Source organism: Ooceraea biroi, chromosome 3 (assembly GCF_003672135.1).
Source record: "Ooceraea biroi isolate clonal line C1 chromosome 3, Obir_v5.4, whole genome shotgun sequence".
In the NCBI taxonomy this organism is placed as follows: domain Eukaryota; kingdom Metazoa; phylum Arthropoda; class Insecta; order Hymenoptera; family Formicidae; genus Ooceraea; species Ooceraea biroi.
Window position 1 is genome coordinate 12,768,486 of NC_039508.1, and position 22,645 is coordinate 12,791,130.

The window sequence follows — 22,645 nt, forward strand, 5'->3', positions numbered from 1 at the left end:
GAGTAAAAATATTCTACGTAGACATTTTTATTATTTTTTTTTAACTAATCGATTATCGGAATGGGATAGTTTGTGTTCGTCATATATGCATCCTACATATAATGTATAAATAATAAAATCATTATAAATAAAAAGAAAATGGACTACAAAATGAAAAATAACGTTGAGTAAATTTCACACTCAGAGTAACTATGACTATTATGCTCATCGTCCCAACGAGAATCTCATGAGAGGTTCGAATCGTCAAAGACTCGAGAATAAGTTGTTAGTCTTCATCACCATGTGAAATTTTCTTAGCAGTGAGAGAAATTAGCAACACACCGCTTCCAAGACAGATACTGCTGTCTCTCTCGCTCGTTTCGCCTGCATGGCGGGGATTTGAACCGACGACTACGCCGAGGCAGACGGTGGTATCGTACACAGGCTGCACAACCACGCGCAGTATTGAAAGCGCTGCCAAACAAATTCATAAAAGATGTTCAGAGATACTTTACTAGAAAAAAAGGAAAAAATCATTATTTAGTAATTTAATATTGGCCGTGTGTTTGAAAAAAATAGTAAACATAAAAAACTAAAATAAAAAATAAATATATATATTATAGATAATACAATATGGAAATAAATAGATAAAAATAAATAAAATAATTGATTTTTATTAATTATTTAAGATTTCGTTTCGCTTGCGAAAAAAGTTTATTTCTTGATATTAAATTAACAGAAAAATTGGGTTTTCGTTTTCTATAAAACTTCGTTTTAAATAAGATTATTGAAATAAAGTTATTCAGGTTGTTTTTAATAGAAAAATTGAAAAGTTTCTTTCTTTTAATGAAAAAAGTGTATTGGAGCCAATGGTAATTACAATTAATAAAACTTGCTTCGAAACTGTACAATATTACTTTCAACTTTCTGCACGATACGCGTAAGAAGCTTTTGCATCAATCTGATATTGATCGACTTTTATCTAACTTTCTTTATTACCTTAACGCGATATTTTCAAGAACTTTTATACAACTTATATCTGTATTAGTTCAACGTTTATACATATAAAAACTCTGCCAATTTATTGAGATATGTGCTCAACTCTGTAGTACAAAAAAATTACAAGAAAATTATCAAAATAACAGAGACTTCAAAAGTTTCATCTTTTTCCTTATTCTGATCATTTCCTGATGAACGGAATAATATCTGCCTCTTAACTGTAACCTAAAAGTACATGACTATCAAATCCGATTTGCTCTATCGTCGTTAATTGCTCACGCAACGTCAAAAAAAGGAATAAAAAGAGAAGGAGGTAGGAAGGGACATGGAAAATGTAGCGGTAAGTTGCTCATGAAGTTCTGGTGTGCGCACACGGAAGTGGAGAACACCGAAACTAAATTGCCTCCAGTAATTGAAACGGATCGAGAAGACTCGCTGGAGTTCCAGCCACAGGAAATAGGGAGAAATATGAGCGGCGCGCTATTCCTCGCGCGGATTACGAATTTTAATCGAGCCACGCGAATAAATACGGACCGCTGTCTCGCGATTTCGATCTTGTCGCGATGAAATATCCCACTTACGGGAATTTTTCCGATAAATTCACAACCGGGCCGGTACCGACGCGTCGCGTAGCACGACTCAGTATTTTCCTTTTTTTTAATTTGACTTTTTCCATGACGCAGTTTTGCGCTAGGGGCAATTTGCGGCGGATAATTGGTAGCCGTTTTGCATACGCGTTTCCGATGGCGCGAGAAGGTGGCGACCGTGAGATACAAAAATGGTCCAGGGAATAATTGAATCGCGCGTTACGGAGGGCACAAATTACTGTGCCTTCCTTGTTTCTGTCAGCAACGATCGAAGGCGCGAAAACGGAAAATCCATCCCATGCGAATTGAATCCCCGTATTCGACATCGCCCTGAGACATCGCGAACGTCCGGATCGACCGCGATTTCGAGCCCTGACTGATACCGACGTGACATGGCGCAAATATAGATATTTTCGTCCGTGCTTGCGGGATTCGTTATTTCGGGCGATACTTCGTTCGTCAGGTTTTGTAAATCTGACTGTCGAGTCTATCTCGAGTGATGCATGCCGGCTTGTCGTGACGAACATCAATCCAGGATGAATGAATATGCATATCATTACGGCATATAAATCTGATCTTTTCGATAGAACGTAACACTCGCGCCCACGTGCACACGCACGTTATTACCAACGAGCGTCGCTCCGCGTTTTCCACGTGACGTATTTATTTTCGCCCGTGTCGACCTTTCTCTCCTCTCGGCTCTCTTTTATTGTAATCGGAAAGTGCGCGCCAAATGCCAGTTAAATGTCAAAAAGGACATGCGCTGCAATACGTCCCGAGTATTTCCAATTTTACATCTCAGGAGTTTTTTTGTCTATTCCAGGTAGATTACATCGTAAGAAGTTAACACGCTAGCTGTGACGTGAGGATCTCAAAATAACGAATAAATCGGACCGACAAAGAGAAGTGCAGACGTTTTCGTACAGCGAGAACGTATTTGAACGTATTTCTCTTTACGTGAGAACGAAATCATACATGCGTATAAAGTGGCATACATAGGAATAAATCAATAAGGATTTGTTCCCGGATTCGTGGAAATGTAGGAAGCAATATTGGCTTTGAGGCGAATTGCTCTACGCCATATTTGATATGTAAATTTACAAATTATAACAATAATTTCAGACCGACGGCCGTCGATGCGAGAGTAGAAATTAATTGCAATTGTCATTCTGATCAATCATCCTGAATCAGTATTCGATCACGCAACTGTTGCAGTAAATTCGTCGACAATCGACGTTAGATGACATTAGCGTTTATCTGTACCAATTGAATGCGTTGCGCCGCTTCCTGGGAATACCGGAGTGTAACGTAACACGATTATCGATTCATCTCGGCATAAATATTATAAAATGAATAAAATATAGTACGACACACGTATCTCTTATTTATTATGCACGCGCGCAAAATGTATATTTTATGATAAACAAATAATAGATCTACGGTCAATCGTGTAATTAATTATGTAATTTACTGAGACCGTATTTATTTGTAAATTCTGAAATTCGCAACAAATCGCGCTTAATTATGTCGTCTCGTAATATTTATTGCCGCGTATATCTCGGAACGACCGTTTCCGATTCTACGTGCTAGTTGCATTAGTTGTAACAACGCAATATAAGGGAATCTCGATAAAATTAAAATTTCTTAATTTTTATAATAATAGAAATAATAGATAATTGAAAACGATCTTTTTATACATATAATAATATAATAAATATATAAAATGAAGAAAAGGCGCAGTTTGACAAGAATTAATGTCGAATGTTAAATTCGCGAGACACCTGCTCGCCCTGATGGAAAGGTGCAACGCGAAGCGCATTCAATCACTTAGCTCGACAAGTTGCGTAATAAGAGACCAGCCACACCCCGTATTAGCAGTTAAGAGTCGCTCGCATAATTTCTGTCGCACCCTTCATAAATCACTCGCGTAATATGCCGGCTGACAGTGCTCGGGACTCGCCGCACCGAAAGCCGATTGACGCAGACAAATCTGGCTACTAACGATAAATAGCGGCTACATAACCGATAGCTCCGCGATAGATTTTGCATTCCGCACCGACACCATATATCCTGCGCCTGCGAATGATATACGTTATAGCGATTTATATGTTTCATGACCACTCCAATATACATTTTAACGGATACAGTTTGATCTGCGAAAGCATCAATCCCAAAAAGTAAAACAGATTTTTCCAATTTGGCATTGCTTCATTCAAATCACTCGTACATTTCATTCGACTCGTTCAGTAATTTATTCATGATTAACGAATCAGTGATTTAAAATTAAACAGCAATTAAGATTATAGTAAAGATATTAATTTTAATTTCACGATTGGGAAGAAACGATTAAAGTTAGATAATTAACACGATTATTTATTAATTTATTTTAATAATCTTTGAATATTCTGAATGCTACTACAAGAACGACTTAGTCAACATTTCTGATTAAACTCGTATTAAACGCGAATTGCTATTACGTCTTTGCGTCCACGTTTCCTCGTTGTTGTCGATCCTGAATGCGGACGGCGAAACGTTCGAAAGGCGCGTAATACACGTAGAAAGCTCTCGGAGAAATAGCTAGGATGCCTCGTCGCTAATTAGCGTGGTTTTAGAAATTCGGAATTTGCCACTGCACCGCGCACGGCATCTAGATCGCACGTCGCTGTATGCGGGTATAATTATCGCTTTAAATCATTGTAATGCGACGGATATTGGATCGCCTCGCGGTACACGCTTATCTCTTTCTCGTTATGCGAGAACTGGTTCTCGTGGACTTTCTGCGATTCTCGATCTCGCTTCTTTTTGCTCTCTTCTCGTCTCTTTAAGTCTCGATCGTGCTCGCTGCATCCACGTGGTCGGTCCGTTTTTTCCGATATCACGTCGCCTCTAGAACGATAACGAACCTAGCGTGCGCGCGTTCTAATGAAGAGACCAGCACGGCTATCACCGGTGATTAAATTCCTGTCAATAGATGCCGACGTACCATTGCATCGTCACAGGAAAGACAGATCACTTCGCGAGAACGCGATTACGGAATAAGGATTTAAAAAAAAAGAAAAGAAGAAATATTCATTGATCATTAATTTAGATTAATTTTAGTATCTTTTATACTCTGCTGATCGACACGACCGCGCGTACTTTCCCGCGGGAAATTTTCCGGGAAATATTTCGCATCCGCACGAGTTTCTGGATACCATACGAACGGCGTCGCACACAAGTTATAAATACCACAATACCGCGATTTCCGCAGAACAGAGAACGGTTTTGACTAATGCAGAACTTGCAATAAGTTGACTTTAATCCAACCATTTAAGTTATAAAGGCCGGCTGTAAAGGGGGATAAGGAGGGTTCTTATGTTGCGCCGACGTAAACTATTACAGGCCGACTGGGGAATGCAACCACCGCGTGGCACATTCGCATTCTACTGCATTCTCCCTCCTTCTCGCTCTCGAGGGCAATATTATGACTTTTAAGCGCGGCAATTTTCTGTGTGAAGTTTCACCTGCGTGGTTCCACCGTTCCTTTTCACCCGACATAAACTGTCGTTCGCGACAGAGCGAGAACATTAAAAACAAGCCGGTCAAACGCTCGAAAGTAATATGTACAATTAAAATGTACCAATTAACGTGTCGAAAATATATAAAAAATATTAAACACTTTTGCAATAAAAAATATATCATAGACTTCTAGCCACTTTATCAAACAAATACAGTCGTTTATGCAAAACTGTTGTACCACAATTTCAACTTACTTTGCCATGATTCTCGCGATATAATTTGTATATAATTTCGGAAGCAGATGTGGGTCCACTGGTTTGAGAAGGCAAACGCTATATCGCCAGAGCAATCTCGCTCATATCTCTAAGCGTAAGCTCGACATTGTTCACAGCCACTTAATCGGTAGCTGTACATTACGCGGCGTTATTTACACGAATACGGTATGCTCGCGGGCAGTCTCAACATCCACGTCCACGGTAGGCTTGCTTTCAATCCGCCATCCTCATGGTGCGTTCCTCCTCCATCTTCAGCTCAGATGTAACGATTTTGCATCACAGTTAGATTAATTTTAGTATTTTTATACTCTGCTGATCGACACGACCGCGCGTACTTTCCCGCGGGAAATTTATTCTCGGCGCCTAATAAATTGCGACACCGCGTCGTCGCCGGTAATCATCAGTAGCGATCGATATCCAATTACAATCCGATACAAATTGCGTATGATGCTAATGAGCAAAAGACAGCTTAATGTATTGTCCTTCCGATGGAATCAATAATTTGCGATATCGAGTGCTCGCGACAAGGCAGCTGTCGCCTTGAGCGATGCGGAACAAGCGTACGCGTTGCATTCGCATTTGCGCGATATTATCGAGGCTCGTCAAAAAAATGTCCGATGAGAACGGGGCTAAACGTCACGAAGTGGCCCGAAATTGAGCAACTTTATCGAACGATCTACTTGCTATGCGTAAACGCGATACGACAGGGGTGTTGTTATCTGCAGCACGATGAATATGCAAGGCAACGTTATGCTAATTGTGAGATAATCATATAGACATAACACCGGACGAAGAGAATCAATAGCCGATAGCAGATTAATATTTAGCAACAAGTAACAGAATATATTGCGATTTCAGCCAACGCGAGCGGTGTTGTGCGCGTAACGTCGGCTTGCATATTTGCACATCATCGGTTTTCGCAAATATGACGTCATTACACCGTTGCACAGTGGGCCAGAAAACTCACAAAAGTGGCAAAAAACCAACACTCAAATTTTTACTCAATTATCACGATATCTTAAAATAGAGTAGTTGAAGTGGCCGTAGCGAAATGTTTTTACAGGTTATTCAATATTTGTTCATACAGGGGCATCATGAACAAGAAAAATGTTATTTGTTTCCTAACGTATTTATAATTTCTTTTTCTCATATGAAAAATTTAGCTTATCGCTTTTAAAGGTTTTTCTTTTATGTAATATCAGTATTACGGGTATTTGAATTTGAAAAAGCTAGTAAAGATCTGTGGACGTTAACCTGATTTGAGTATCATGACTTCTTGTGAAATCAATTTTATTCATTTCGCTTTTGTACAGGTTATTGTTTTCCTGCTCCCCGAGACTCCACTTTCTAATCAAAAATTGAAGGTGTCAGGATCTTCATTATAATGTCTACTTAAACTTATTCGGCGATATTTTGCGAATACTGTAATTTGCTATGTGTACATGAGTTTTAAATCGCCCAGATTTGCTACGATTACGCGACTAGATACGTACAATAAGGTGCATTAATTCACGTGATAGCGAATATTTATTAATAGTAATATATTTATTAATGTTAATATATATACTAATATTATATATATGTATAATATATAGGTATATATATACATATATATATACATATATATAATATTAATATATATATATTAATATATAGAATGCATTTTTTTACGATATAAAGCTAGTTTGACGGATAGACACCAAAGTTTTAAGTTCGACAATTTATCTCACTAGTTTATTTCTCATTGTTCTAAATGTAACAAATAGAAAATATTTTGTCCTACGCAACGGTGCCCCATCTGCTGATAGACCGCTCTACCGTGCCGGCACTGTCTCTCGCGGCGCTTGTACGCTCCGAGTAGGGAGTAGGAATTTTTGATGTCAGATTCGTTATCAGCAACCTTGAAAACCATTAAATATCAAGTTCCATACAAATCCGATCAAAATTAATAGATATTGACCGCCATATTGGATCCACTATTTTGAATATTGAATTTTCCATGTCAGATTCGTTATCAGCAACCTCAAAACCTCAAGTACCTCGAATTTCAGAAAAGTCTAAAGAAATCTTGAATTTTGTCCGCTTTTGCATGATTTCTGGCCCACTGTGCGTTGGTCGGATCTCTTTAAGCAGATAATCCCGCGAGAACACTTCCGAACGAGCGAATCCGCTCGATAACCGAGCGGTTCCTTTTTACGGGCGAGTGGCCGGCGATCGAAACAATGGATCGAGCGAACCGACTTTCCGCTCGAGCCGCGAGAGTTCATCGGACAGAATATCTCTTGCTGGCGAGAGAGTCGACCGGCGGACCGTGAGAAAGGAAGCAAAGTCGCCCGGCGCCGAATGGGAAAAACTCGTTAAGGTCGACGAGTACAGTCGGAGAGAACGAGAGAGAGAAAGATAGAGAAAAGGAGAACCCCCACGATCGAAAGGCCTCGACTCTGAACGATTAAACGAAACTATCCCGTGCCGCCTCGCGTAACACGCGCCGGTCGGCCACACCCGGCGAACGAGAGGAAGAACAAGAAGAAGAAAGAAGAAGAAGAAGACGGCGTCGTCTTCCTGTAGGTAGGACAGGATCGCATTCTCGGGGTACGCAAAAACCGCGGGGGAGGAGTGGAAGACGGAGAAAACTGGCGCACCGACGTCATGAGAGCCGGTGCGGACAACCTAATTGCACATTGCCGAGCATCGCGCGGGACGAGCGATGAACGGAGCGCACGATTTTACGAGCGTGCTGTTTTGCCTGCGCGCGCGCGACCATAGACGCAATGCGAAAATTGCTCGTAATTTATGAGGCGGCTCGTACGTATGAACGCACGCGCGCGAACGGACTTACCGGCATTGCTACATACGTGAAAAGTAATTGGCATGGTCGTTGCTACTGGAACTAGACGGTACTTTTAAAAGAGAGCAGAAGGGGGCACAATAATGCAGCTCGATCCGGCTCTTAAGCACCTTCTTCTTCTTGGACAGCACGCGAGCACAATCTGTCGAGCGAGATATGGATCGAGCGCGAGAACGGAGTCTGGAAGCCGCGAGTCTCTTCTCGAACGAATAGCGAGTTCTCGCGCATTACGCCCGTGTAGGGAAACAGCACGAGAGAAAGAAACGGGCTCGTATGAGGAAATTGGGCTCGAGTTCTGCTGAAGGAGCGATGACGCAAACGATTGCACGTGCTCTCGTCGCGCTTCCACGTGTGTCACGTTTGAACAAGTGCTGGTCGTCCGCCTCTAAATGCTGGAGCCGTCGCTCGTGATGTTCGATGTACGCAACTGGTTCCCCCGTTCCCCATACGGTGGTACCTCGTTTATTACATCGCGCGAGAGCACAATGTGCGAGCGCGAAGTGCACGCGGCCGGCACGCACATTGCACGCATTACGTTCGTAATCTCATGCTGCCGGATGCGCTCCCAGGGACCCGCGAATAGCTTCTTCAATCACGAACCCTCGGCTGGTTCCGTTCGATCGATGCGTCACAATTAGCAGCATGGGTTCATTATTAGCTCGCGCATTACCACATCGTGTAACTGTAATTAGAAGCTGATGATCGCGCGCGCACGATGGGTAAGTACATATTTGCCTAGACCGCAGATAATAAATAATCAACTTCGCTTTATCAGGCTTAACGTTGGAAAGAGAACTTTCCATGTTTGACCTAAGTTCCGTTTCAGTACATCCTTCGTGTTCCGCGTATGAAACGCGAGGGGATTAACGCGACTGTGCATGCGATTAATTAGAAATTAAAGAGCATATACATTTGCTGATCAATATTGACGTTAATGGATACGCGCATGATGGCGACTGCACGCGTGCGGTTATGTAAAATTCGAATTTTTCCACTCATCTAGAACATTGATCATTGCGAGCGTTATTCAGCTTTGTCAAAGTTAAATACGCTTGTGATAAACGGGACATGAATTTGCAATATGGCGATATGTATAAAAATATAGCAAAACTAACACTGCGCGACTTTTATAAAAATATAGTAAACTAAGAAACACGCATTTTTCAAACATCCACGGCAGCAGAATCACGAAACAAACCGAATAGTAGTTGCGACTTGATAAATTAGCATGTAATTCCGCGCGACGCATATAATCGCTTTAGAATGGAATTGCATAAAGGGAAACGCGTGCGTCATCCCAATATTAAAACAATGTCACTTCTGTAACAACATATATCTACATGACGACCTAATCACCAAATCCTATCAGATAAATTTCATAGTACAGTAACAGCGACTGTCCGGTGGAATTCAAATTCTGGAAAATAATCTGATCAACAAATTGTCAACTAACAATTAATTATGAAAGCCAGCTTTTCTCATATTTTAGAATGGAGGGATTCTGAACAAAACTCTCAGAGAACAGGTTTTTCAAAGCAATTTTCATATTCTCTTCGTAATTCTTCCTGCTTCTCGCGTAACGGCGAATAAAGCGCCGGAATAAAAAGATATAAGCATACGGTGATATTCATCTAAGTACAATGTACACACACGTAGTATCGGAAAGAGAGAATAGAATAAATGTGTAATGATACTACATGCAACACGAGAGATACAGCTGGAGAGGATATAAAATAACTCGAATTCGATTGCAACATGCAGCACTTACTATGCGTAAACATGAAAAATGCATAAATCGCCAATAAAATACGAAGACGTTGTTTAAGCATTAAGTAAAAAAAAACCTTATGTAACTAATGCCCCCTGGAATGTGAAATTTCTAAATTATGCAATTTATGGAATCGCGCAGTACGGAAAAATAGACCGAGATTTGCCTTATCATGGACACGCGAACTGAATAATGGCGTAGCGATCAATGCAGCGATTGACTTACATGAAAGTAGGCTAATGCAAGACAAATTGCGGCACGATTCTGTGCTCGTCGCGAGGCAAAAAGAGAGGTCGAAGGCTACAGATTGAAAACTCAATCGGAAACGAAGCGAAGTCTCGACGGAGACATGGACGAGGCATAATTGAGAATACAAAAGTTTGTCAGGGGACCGGAGCAAACAAATGGCACAGCGGTGGCGACTGCAGGGACGGTCTCGAAGAGGCAGATTAGATTTAAGCCGGCAAGTCTTGTAAAAGCGTCACCGTGCAAATTGTGAAACTATCGCGAGAGCGAACGAGGGAGCGAGCGAGATGTCGCGGCGCACAACAGCGTGCAACACGCTAATTGAAATTAAACGCTAATTCATTAAGTAAACGCGACGGGATTGGGAAGCAGTTCGGCGACGCTGCATCTTATTTATTGTCTGCAAGTGAGCGAGAAAACAAAGTGAAATATGGATCAAACGAAAGTTTCGCCCGTCGGACTCCCGGGCCGGAAAAAGTACGCGTTACTCGCAATTAACTGCTTAGTTATTTAACTGAAAGTAGCAGTACTGCAGTGCACGTTAATCCTATGCAGTACGCTTGACACATTAGATCCGCTGTTTAGTTCCTGTTTTCTATTTTTCTTTCGTCCTTAAATATTAATTGTCTCGATACACACTTTTATCTAATAGAAACGTATGCATCTTTTATTTTTCCATTTAATTGACCTTTCGCGGTAACACTGTTGTACAACGATTAAAAATACGAACAAGTACGATTAAAAAATAGAAAAAGATAAGACCAAATGATAATATTATATCATATAATATTATATAATCAAAATATAATATAAATGTTATAACGTAAATAAGCATTTATTTGTACATTAATGAGCGTTTTAGTGATAAAATAACGTTATCTGTATGTAATTAATATTAATATAATCAGTTATAAGAATAACAATTTATTCAGTGATTTGCCTTATAGACATACTTGGACCGCAAGAGATTAATTAATTAATGCAATATCAATAAATGCCATGCAACTTATAACTGATTCCAACACATCATTCAATTTCCTTTCACGGCTCGATAATCTGTTACCGAAAGAAAGAATCAATCGACGAGCGACTGTTGCGCTATCGATTATGACAGCAGTTGAGTTCTTTGACATCATTGGATCAGACACACTCATCGAGACTTTTATCGTAAAACCGCGGCTTTATCAGAGGAACACGCCGGATCATCCGTGTCGTAACTCTCGGCGATTATCAGCCGCGCGAACCCTTTCGCCCTTTCGCACCCTCAGTGAAACAAACGCGTTTTATCCGCTCGCCCTTAGGCGCGATAAACGCGAGAGCTGTGGTGAGCCACCCTTTATCACGTCCTGATTATCGTTGGTTTCGAGCCAGACCTCGTGCAGTGACATGCGCGCGAGGCAAAGGGATGGAAATTAACGGTGCAAACAACCCCTCCACCATCGCTGACGGTGCCGGGAGATGCCGTTTTGATTCCATTTGCGGTTCATTAACGGTCTTTCTATCGGGTAACACGTGCCATCCTACATACGTATACGGTATCAGTTGCATACGCTAGTGTGATTCCTGGAAATCGAACACCGCGTGTTGTACCGCGAAATTGCGAATAAATTTGCGATTCTGCTCGCGATAGAGCTACAAAATGAATCGAGGGCGATACTAATCAGTGATCCTTAAAACAAAGTATTGGGTCGTCCGGAAAGTTCGTGCCGATTTTGAAGGAAAATTCAAAGGCAACATTTTTTTATGTCGATAAATATTTATTGACTTATGTATGCACCGTTTTGTTTCACAACCTTTGTCCATCTTTCACGCAACTGGAAGATTCCATTCTCCCAGAACTTCTTAGGTTTCTCGGCGAAAAACTCCTCAGGGTGGTTTTTTATGTCGATCAAAGAGTTGAAGTTCTTGCCGCTAAGAGAATTTTGCAAAGACCTAAATAAGTGAAAGTCTGAATGTGCAATGTCTGGTGAATACGGTGAGTGAGGTAGCACATCCCAGCCAAACTCCAACAATTTTTGTCGGGTAGTCAAAGAAACACGAGGTCTGGCATTGTCCTGATGGAACACGACGCCCTTCCTATTAGCTAATTCTGGACGTTTTTCCTGAATCGCTGTCTAATTCGTCCAGTTGCGAGCAGTACTTATCTGCATTTATCGTTTGGTTGTGTGGTAGGAGCTCATAATATAGGATTCCTTTCCAATCCCACCAGACACAGAGCATGACTTTTTTTGGATGAAGGCCGGCTTTCGGAGTGATTAATGCTGGTACATTTCGCTTACCCCAGGATCTTTTTCGTTCTACATTGTTGTAAATGATCCATTTTTCGTCACCCGTCACTAATTGCTTCAAAAATGGTACGTTTTCGTTGCGCTTGTACAGCGAGTCGCAGATGGAAATGCGATCCATTAAATTTTTTTCGGCCAAATTATGCGGAACCCATACATCATAGCGACTTACGTAACCAAGCTTCACTACATGATCGTGGACAGTGGTTTTCGATATTTTCAGTATCTCTGCTAATTCACGTGTCGTGTAGCGCGGGTTATTCTCGATCAGTGTCTTGATTTGGTCATCATCAGTAGTAGAGGGTCTGCCCGAGCGTTCTTGGTCTTTAAGGTTAAAATCACCAGCTCTAAACTTAGCGAACCACTTACGTACGGTTCTTTCAGCTAAAGCGCCTTCTCCGTAAACAGAACATATCGAATTTGTTGCTTGTGAGGCATTTTTGCCTTTCCGGTAAAAGAAAAGCATCAAGTGTCTAAAATGTTCTTTGGTTTCTTCCATCTTCAAAAGAGTACAAAACTGACACGAATCAATTTATCTGAAACAACTTTTTTCCTAAAGATGCGTTGAAATGTCACCTTTAAGCATATGTATATGAATCGTATGTTTTCAATAACATTGATATATTCAGACATGCTCCAACGCCATCTATTAAAAATCGGCACGAACTTTCCGGACGACCCAATACATTACACTAAACAATAATACGGCACGCAGCTGTCAGATTTACAGTGAATACACAACGAGCAAATTTAAAATTAAAGTTATTTACTTGAATGAAATTGCTTTTCCAGGCATCTCTTTGTTCTCTTCTCATAACTCGATCTTTGCAATTTTTATTTGTCTGGATTTTTATTAAGCACTTCACAGGATATCGTTTATTGGTAAATTATCTTTGGCTCTAGACTCTTAACACATTCGCTATCACCACCAGATAAAAAAAATCAGCACAGAGAGATCACATATAATTTTTTATAATATTTTTCATATCGATAAGACAGACGTTATTTGCTTTTACAGAAATAAAATGGAAAATAATCATTGTCACGCTGGTGTTTTTAACGTTAATTGATAGCGAGCATGTTAAATATCTCAACAATATCACAATTTGTTAAAGGCATTTAAAACAAATTTAATGCAGGAAAAAGTTTGTTTTTCGCCGGGTTAAGAGTTAAGAGCATGAGATACCTTCTTGACGTGTCTCCCTTCCTCCGTTTATCCATTCCAGCGGCTAACGAGCGCATGTTCTACACGCGTCCAAAGCGGTCGAGCGAGGGCGCTCATGTACGAGCCGATTATTGGCGTATCGATACCTATCGCCACGAATAATATATGAATAAGTGCCACTCGACCGTCATATAATACATGTCGAGTTCGTGCGGTACCACGAAATTCAATCACCGGCGCGTAACGCGCATCGCTCACTGGCTTATCCACGTATGTGCCGGTTTATAACGTGAGGTATGCGGAGAGTCATTTTTCACTTCCCGGCCGCACTGAACCGCGATCACTCTCGTGACGACTGTCATTTAGTCTGTAACGAATGCACCGACCGACTTTTCGCCCGTCATTCGATATTCGGCGGATACTCACGCAAAGTGCCCCTTGCTCTGTCTTTGACGAACGAATACAATCACGAAAGCGACAATTACCTTTCCTCGCCGAACCAAACGTGTTTATTCACAACGTCGGTGAATGAATATTCGTGGCATTGGCGCGAGCGACGAAACACGAGTCGTGATTAAAACTGCGTAATTTCAAACGCAATTTTCACACGCGCACTCCGTCACCGTCGCGATTAATTATTTTCGATGGTGCGACGTAAAATATTTGTTAGACTTTATTATTGCTCGTAATACCGTCGAGAGCGGCAGCGCGATAAAATAAGTGGATAGAAAACGGGGAGCATAGTTTCACAGCTTTTTTCGCTCGCCGTTGGCACGTTGACATCCGCGTCGTGCCGCGTCCACGACGAAACACGGAAGTTTCCATTTTACGCAAGGCATCGGATTCTCCGCCGGATGCGCGAGTGCACCCTCCTCGCGGAAAGCCGATTAACGGCGGCCGGGATGAATGGAAACCCGAAGCCGCGAAGGTAGAGTTTCGCGGTGCGTATGCAAGGCACGACGGATTGTACGGAGATTGCCGCGGAGGCGGTAAGCACTCCCATTATCGCTGCACAACCCGATACCGCGCGTAATTTCATAACGAAAGCATCAGGCCGGTCTCAAAGGGTCACGCTTTAACGAGTTCGCTGCGTCGAGTTTCATCGCCGCCGCGAAAATTCCTCAAAAAATTCCCGGCCGCTCGCGCGCACCGCTCTCGCGGAAAATCATTGTCGGGTCCCACGAAATTCACCCCCTCGCCGTCCTTGTATCCTGCGCGACGCGGCCGAACGACGGCGGACGAGAGAAGAGAGCGGCTTAACGATCGCGTCGACACGAGATGCACGGCGAATCGCTTCGTAGCGACTATTTCCAGAGGCAGGCGTCGTCACTCGTAGATGAGCGAAGGGTAGACAGGTGGGGTAACGGACGAAAGGAAGGTAGATGATGTGTGGCAGGATGCGGGGTGGGAGGAGCGCACGGAAGGGTAGCTCGTCGTCGGTTGTTGTGTTGCGTTGCGTTGTAGGGTGCAGCGTGCGCGAGCGGAGAGGGTGCGGGGTAAGTGCATCGGCATGGAAAATGTGTCGGTCGCCGCAACGCGTTGCTGAAGTATGCTACCCTTCTCTCCCTACCTTCTGCACGCTCTTTTTCCTTTCTCTCTTTTTCTTCTCATGTTTTTTTTTACCACGTCGCTGCGAGCGAATGAATCGCCAGTTTGGTGACCGCAGAGATTCCTCGCGAGCTTGGTTAATGTTCGAATCGCGCCGCAAATGAAGAACAGAGAGACGAGGGGAAAATTAATGAGATTGGTAACTCGATAACTGAGTAGTGAATCCGCGTGTGAGTAATTATCAGTACAAGTTGTTAAATAAGCGCTGATAGACGCTATATATGTTGATTCTGCAGAATTATAGAAGATCCAAATTGGTTGAAGAACGTCATCAAGAACAAGGTGGATAATTTAATAAATTCCATAAACAAGGAATATTGCGCAAATTTTGAATTATAAATGTCACGTGCCATCCTAAATGATAAATACATCAAATCCTTCTAAAGTACGTGTCAAGGCATTTGAGTGCATTATTTTTAATACTTTTCGGGTCACAAACAAGTCGGAGACAGAGACAAGTTAACGCCTTGACGTTTTATAAATTTTATAGCGATCCTGCTCGAATCGTACGCGATAACTGGAAAGACAGATGAAAGTAATATAACATTGTTGACAACAATTTAAATCTGAAATGTAACTCCGCGAGATGTGAAGGCCATCCATTATTCGACGTAATGAGCGCATCACGTGAATTACGAAATACATCGCGTGAATCTACGGTTATGTCATAATGAATATATTTTCGCTCATTTGAGTGAATATAGTCAAAAGTATACTCGCGAATGTGATAAAGCCCCTTTTATTTATTCAGGTATCGGCCGAACATGACCGCGAAACGATTCATAAATATTAATGACAGTCGATTAATTATAATATTATATTTATGATATTCTCCCTCACTTTGCATGAGATTAAATATACGAATTGTGACTGCACCTTATTTATATCCACGTATATTGGCAATTATACATTATAGTGATTACATTATACCTCTTTTTACTCAGAATACATAGAGTTACCTAGAATCACGTTACGCGTAGAAAGAAAACTCGTAAACAAACGCCACGGTTATAAGGGATTGCCCTGAAGAAATAGGGCGGATGAACACCATATTGATTTCGTCACATTAACACCTCACAGCTGGCAAGGCTAAGCCGGCTTTCACATCAGCAGACTAACTACATTGCTCCATGTCGATCATCCAATAAACGATTTCTCATAAATTCATTACAAACCATATGGACGCGGAATCCGAGCCTGGAGCGGCTTATTTCATCAAGCTAGATACCACGAGAAAACGAACGTATAGTCTGCGATACGTATGCTCGCAGCGAGAACGAGCTAACACTTTATCAATGAGGCCACAGCGTTGAAACTATCAAACAAAGATTAGCCTTATTTCGGTTTATAGCGCACGAATCCGTAAGAACGACATTTTAATAGCAACTAAAATCGGATAAGCGCGTCGTTGCTGTTGTACACGATATTCATTCGACGCACTGTTACGTGTCATTCGCGACAGAAGACAACCTTCGCCTTAATGCATCGATATCGTATCAATAAAAATGATCATATTAATTACACGAGAATCATGACGGAGGCCTCGGCGATTTTGAACGCGCCACGATCGCGGTTCACGCCGTTCGTCTCGCGAATCGGTTCTCGTTCCGCATGCACACGCGTGATCGCCGAGCAGAGCCGCGATCGGAAGGTGGCAGAACGCGTTTCCGCGCGATTGTACGCGCGACTAATGCAAAAGCGAGTAGTGGCGCATGCCGCAAGCGTGCATCGCGCGCTTTTTCTTCCCTCCGGATGGCCTCGCGCGCGTAACTGACTGCACACGCGGCCCAAGTGGCCGCTCTCGTGTGAGAGCGCACGCCAGTCGATGAAATTAACTCTTATCGCCTTTATTGCCCATTGTTCGTGCTGTACGGCAAGCAGAGGCCGATTTCCTACGGACGTTGAAGCACCCACGGTCGCCCGCTCACAATGCCCGTCGCCGGTCCAACGGTCGTCCCTGACAACTCGCGCAATTTATTAGCGGTGTCGACGTGTCACTCGGTCTTCTCGAAAAATCAAGTTGCATTTCCTTTTTCATTTTTTTCAATCAATTATTCACTTGTGTAGAAATTGTAGTCTGCGACGATTGGTCTCGCGACGAAACGAAACGTCTTTCTCGTAATCTTTATTCATGAGTTTAAACACGTTGCGCAATAGTGGTTCAATTAATCCTCAGCGCTTCTGTCAATTCTGATGTATTATTCATCCGTTCGTTACGATAACGATTGTAAAAATGATCCTCAAAGGCGTAGTTAACATGACTGATGAACTATTGCGCCGCGAAGTTTTCGCGTTGAAACGAAAAAATTATCTTTGGGAAGCAGGTTGAGCGTGAATGTCGCGACAAACGTAAAGAAAGAGAAAAAGAGAGAGATAATAAGAAAAGAAAAAAGCTGGAACAATATTATTTCCGGAATGGCAAGGGAACGAATTTGCGAGGCTCTGCGGATTTTAGCGAAGCACCGGTTTATCTCCTTGTGAAAATAGGTTACTGCGAAGTGAAACCTCGCTTGTACTTGACGTATAAAGATGACGGAGATCTCTTGCAATCTATATGATCAATTCGCGATGTAATTTCACGGCAAATCGATGACGCGTGCTCGACGTCAATACGGAAGTTCACGTCAACCGTTTTTCTGAAATAACATCAAAGCTTCTTGCCTGATCACGTAACAAACTATTCATTAATAAAAGTTCCATGGAATATTGACGTTTGCCGCAATGTTTTCATGCCGAATGCTTCGCTAAAACGAACAAGAAAAAAATAGCAAAAATACTAGACATTAAGTATATAAAAATTTCAATAAATTCTCCAATCATTTCCTCTGCTTATCGTTTATCTGCTCACGATTGCTTCGCCGTTCCGCGCGCGATATCAGAAGATCGATGGCAGAAGGAACGGAACTCGGCGAGCGTACTGAGCAAGAGACGAGCAACTCTTTCCTTATCAAGATACTATCAGTATGCGCGCGCGTGACGCATCAAACGACGCGGTGTGCATCGTAAAATCGAAGGACTCGATACGATACCTCGGATCGAGGCGTTCAACCGCCGGAGAGAGATCCCGTGAAAGGAATCACGGTGAGAGGAACCGATCGGCCTCTCCTGCAAGTCGGAACGACTTGGCCGCCGAGACACGCGTCCGAGGATATCCTCCCGCCGCGCAGTTGCGCTCGTAATTCGCGCGAAACTCGAGAGCTGAGCCCCATTGTTGCATGATGGATGAGACGCGGCGTGCTGCGCTCGTAAGCGTAAGTGCCGCGGCGTTTCGCCACGTACCGGGTGATCGCCGCGACTTAATGGGCGGCGCGCGTTTGACAAGCGTGCCGACAATTAGGTGAGTACGTACGTGTCGCCGTTCCCCGGCGGCGGATGATTAATGCAATAATTAGCGAGGGAAGAACGTACGAGCCGCGCGTTTATCCTTGGAACGATATCCGCTCGGGCAGTAGTCACTCGGGAGATTTTCAATTTTCCTTGACGTCTTGTAAAATGAAAGAATATGTTCGCTATACTCGACGATATGTTGCATGTGTGCGTGTGGCAATATGGGAAAAATACGAGGATCAAAATTAGGAGAACAGATAACTGGCGATGTACGGTTTCCTCGGGCTTGCTATATCGCGAGGACTCTGTAGAGACGTTCAATGCTATTCGCCGGAGAATTCAGGTCGTGCCTCGGATTTCGCTTTTGTAAAATCGTCCTGCCGCGTAATATGTTGAAATGCGAAGCTCGGTCGCTTTGAGACACGCTCTCCCACACTTGTAAGGTTAATTTCAACTAACAGGGCCCACGATGAAGCACCTCCCATTCTTTAATCGGCGTCACGCTTGCTAAGAGCTATTGAATTTCGTTGGGCATATATATGGCTCTAGTTATTACCACTGGCCGCTGGTATAGACGGATTAGTATCCTAGATGATCTATAATGCCTGAAGCAATAGATCATGTAATACCAATTTGCAGATCCCACAAGTATCTCGAAATTATTTCATCAAACTGGTGATCAATCCTTAAATTAATTACTTTTGTTAAAAATTCTTTTGCCACGTGATGTAATTCCATTATCAGAAATTTCATTAATTAAACAAGGAAAAGAAATACGTGGAAATTACTCTGATGATTCTTTCTGCGCAATCTTAGTCTTGCTGTTATAGTTATAATTTCACGAAAAAATCAGGAGAAAGATGAATTACATTTATGTGTACCAGATTTGTTAGAATAGCTTCATATTTTAGTAACGATGTATCGCATCGCGTTCTCAATATATCTCGACCGATGATATAATAGTAACATATACGTCAAAAAATTTTCAGATATATTTGTCGTGGAAAAATATTTATATTTATATTTATAATTGATAACGGATACCTTTTTCATACATCTAACAATAAGTCTATTTCCAAATTTAATTCCGCCAACAAAATATTTGTTTCGTTGTTTCAATTTTATATCTTTTAGTATACCTTTTATATATTTACCTTTTCCTACTACGTTTTGTACAGACAGACAGCCACTCGTCTTCCAATAAATATATACAGGGTGTCCCGGGTTTTAACCGACAAACTGCGGGAGCATATTCTACTAGTGGAAATAAGAAAAAATTCTTATATCGAGTTTGCTTAGAAATGCTTTATTACAGAGTTATAAACCAATATTGAAAAGAAATATGAGATAAGTAACAACGGATTTTTTCACAAAAATAAAAATTATCTACGCAATGATTTAGTGACGCATTTCAAAATGTTGTCCTTGCACATCGATACAAGCTAGACGTCGACGTAGTACAGAATTTGTTATAGTACGACATTCCTGAAAATTTTGTTGCATCTCAGTAACTGAATTAGTAATTCGTTGCTTTAAATCTATCTGGTACTCTCCTGTTAGGAAATCTACGTTGATACTCTCGTACGGCAGCTCGTGCATTTCCGTCACAGAATCCGTACACGAAATGAATATCAGTGTATTCCTCATTTGAAAACACTTTTGGCATTTTGATAGTAATTGCTAGTGAACATGAATACACATAACATAAACATCTTCGACCTTCCAAATTCTACACTATGTTCCGTTGTTACTTATCTGATATTTCTTTTCAATATTGGTTTATAACTTTGTAATAAAGCATTTCTAAGCAAACTCGATATAAGAATTTTTTCTTATTTCCACTAGTAGAATATGCTCCCGCAGTTTGTCGGTTAAAACCCGGGACACCCTGTATATGTATATACACATTCTATTGTATATACCTATCTCTCTCTTTTTGTGCGATCGCAAATATCTCATCCAGCGAATTGCGGATGTTATTATATGATGACGTAGTTATTATATCCACTATGAAGACAGGAAGTAAAGTAAAATAAACTCTCGAACATTCCTCGTCATTTAATTAACGTCGATAAATAGTTGCACGTGTCGTCAAAGTTTATAATAACGTTGAAATAGCGGCGTCCTTCAACATTTCGGCCTTTCTCTCTGAGCGACGCACTCACCGTTCGATACATCACTATTTCTCTCGTCGTCAATCAACAAACCCTCATACGCCACCCTCCGCACATTCACGAATAAATCCACATCGGAATTGTCTCTTCTGGAAAAATATGCGATCACCAAAATCGTGGCTGGTGACGATTGTTGGTTATAAATTTTGAGTTGAGCCAAAGGGGCGGGCGAACTCGGCGATTATTCACCCTGATCTCCCTCCCTTACATCGATCGCGATCCTCGTGGGATGAAACGTTACGCGGTGGGTGGAGATGACCTGAAAAATGGTCGTCCTTCAGCCTGAGACTCCCTTCTCGAAGATGATGATGACGGAACATTGATGCGTGCGACAAGGTCGGCGACCGTGTCGGCACCCTCACCCTTGGAAACGCAACGCCTGAAAGTAGCGGAAAGGTCGAAGCCCTTTCATCTCGAAGAAAGAACCAGGAAGTGCGGTCTCTGTGGAGCGATCGCACGGAGGGGGCCTCAAGTATAATACATTCACATCGGGGGAAAAGCGTGCGGTAATTAACGCATCGAGCGTAGCGCGGCCAAGTTTCCGTTCTATCCAGGAAGGAAAAGTGGGCAGCGACATGTTCCTGGTCTTGACGAAAAATAGATAGCATTGAGGAAAAAGACGAGAAGATTACGCCGGATACGTATCGTAAAGATTCTCTTCAGAATCAGATACCGACTTTAGCATTAGATAAATTAAGCATCCAACCAATAGAAATCTTTTTATCTTTGTATACTGATACCGATAAGTATAAACAATTTGCCATTGCAATAATAATGAGAGTACTACAAAATAAATAATTAGCGATTAACAATTAGCCAGTTTCGTGGAAGAGCTTTAAGCTAACTTCCTCTTGCTGAGTTCACATAATTGTCACAAGAGTGGCACAATACTTAAAAAAAAGACGGGAAGAAAATGAACAGCAGTTGCGCCGCTCTGCACTGCTAATTATGGACTTGTCGCTGCGCGAGCCACATGAGCGTTCACGTTCGTATGTTTCTGTTCGGCAAAAGTTTCGCTTTGTCCCTCATTAGCACTCTTACGGAACTCACCGAGTATATCGGCGCGACGTAACGAGCTGCGCGGGAAGTTCCAGCGATAACTACGCGTCAAGGTGATTTCTTTTCCGCGTTTCGTCCTGATTTTACATCCTCGGTGTGAAACGAGATAAAAGCGGCCTGCCGCGTAACGTCCCTGGAAACGTCTCACTCCCGCGAACGCCAACGCCACGAAAATGCGAACTGCTTCGCGCTGATCACGCGAGAATTCCATGATTTGCGCCTTTCTGAATACGTTAATCTTCCTTTAATAGCCGTCGATCGCTGACATACTTACTGCTAGGTCAGTAATAATCGCAGACTGAGATCTGAAATTGCATCTAGAATATATCTAGAATTTCGCGTACGCTAACGATCACTTCTTCCTTTCTTTGAAGACAAAATGGGTATATCGGTCAGATAAATGGCGATGAAATGTTCATCCGTCGTTCCGGAACATTCCGTCCGTGACAAACTGCTTCATTTTTTTTATGCTTCAACTTTTATGCTTTTATGCTTCAACTTTGCTTCAACTTTCGCGAAGGAGGGATCGCGACACTCTGGTAACACGACGGGTTTTCACGCCGCCTACAACTCACGATTCAGCGTCTAGCCGGTCACGCCGATACATTTATCCCGCCTGACTAATTAAGTCGCTAATGAAACGGTAATTGGTTCAAAGTTCAGTCGGCCTATGCTGTAACCGGGACCGTTCTCTGAATGGCGAGACGCTCGCGCATATTCGAGCCCCGTACATCTCGTCGGCCTTTTGTTCGGCCACCGTGGGGATAATTAATTGGACACCGATTGCCGTAGATCCGTTAACGATACCTCGCGAGCGGGATTTTCGT

At 42.2% G+C, this 22,645-nt stretch overlaps 1 protein-coding gene across 5 annotated transcripts in view; it reads right to left on the minus strand.

Moving 5' to 3' along the window:
- Nucleotides 1-22,645, minus strand: part of LOC105277070 (ras-related protein Rab-37) — a 74,586-nt gene that overhangs the window by 13,030 nt on the left and 38,911 nt on the right. Inside the window, exons 1-2 of one of the 5 annotated variants that reach the window (XM_011335214.3) lie at nt 14,842-19,808; nt 13,672-13,796 (exon numbers count right to left, since the gene is read on the minus strand). The exons of 2 other annotated variants lie outside the window; for them this stretch is intronic. The gene's annotated coding sequence lies outside the window, so the exon portion shown is untranslated. Of the gene's footprint in view, nt 1-13,671; nt 19,809-22,645 lie in introns of those variants that run through there. 2 more of the 5 variants (XM_011335213.3, XM_011335212.3) reach the window with 2 other exon arrangements.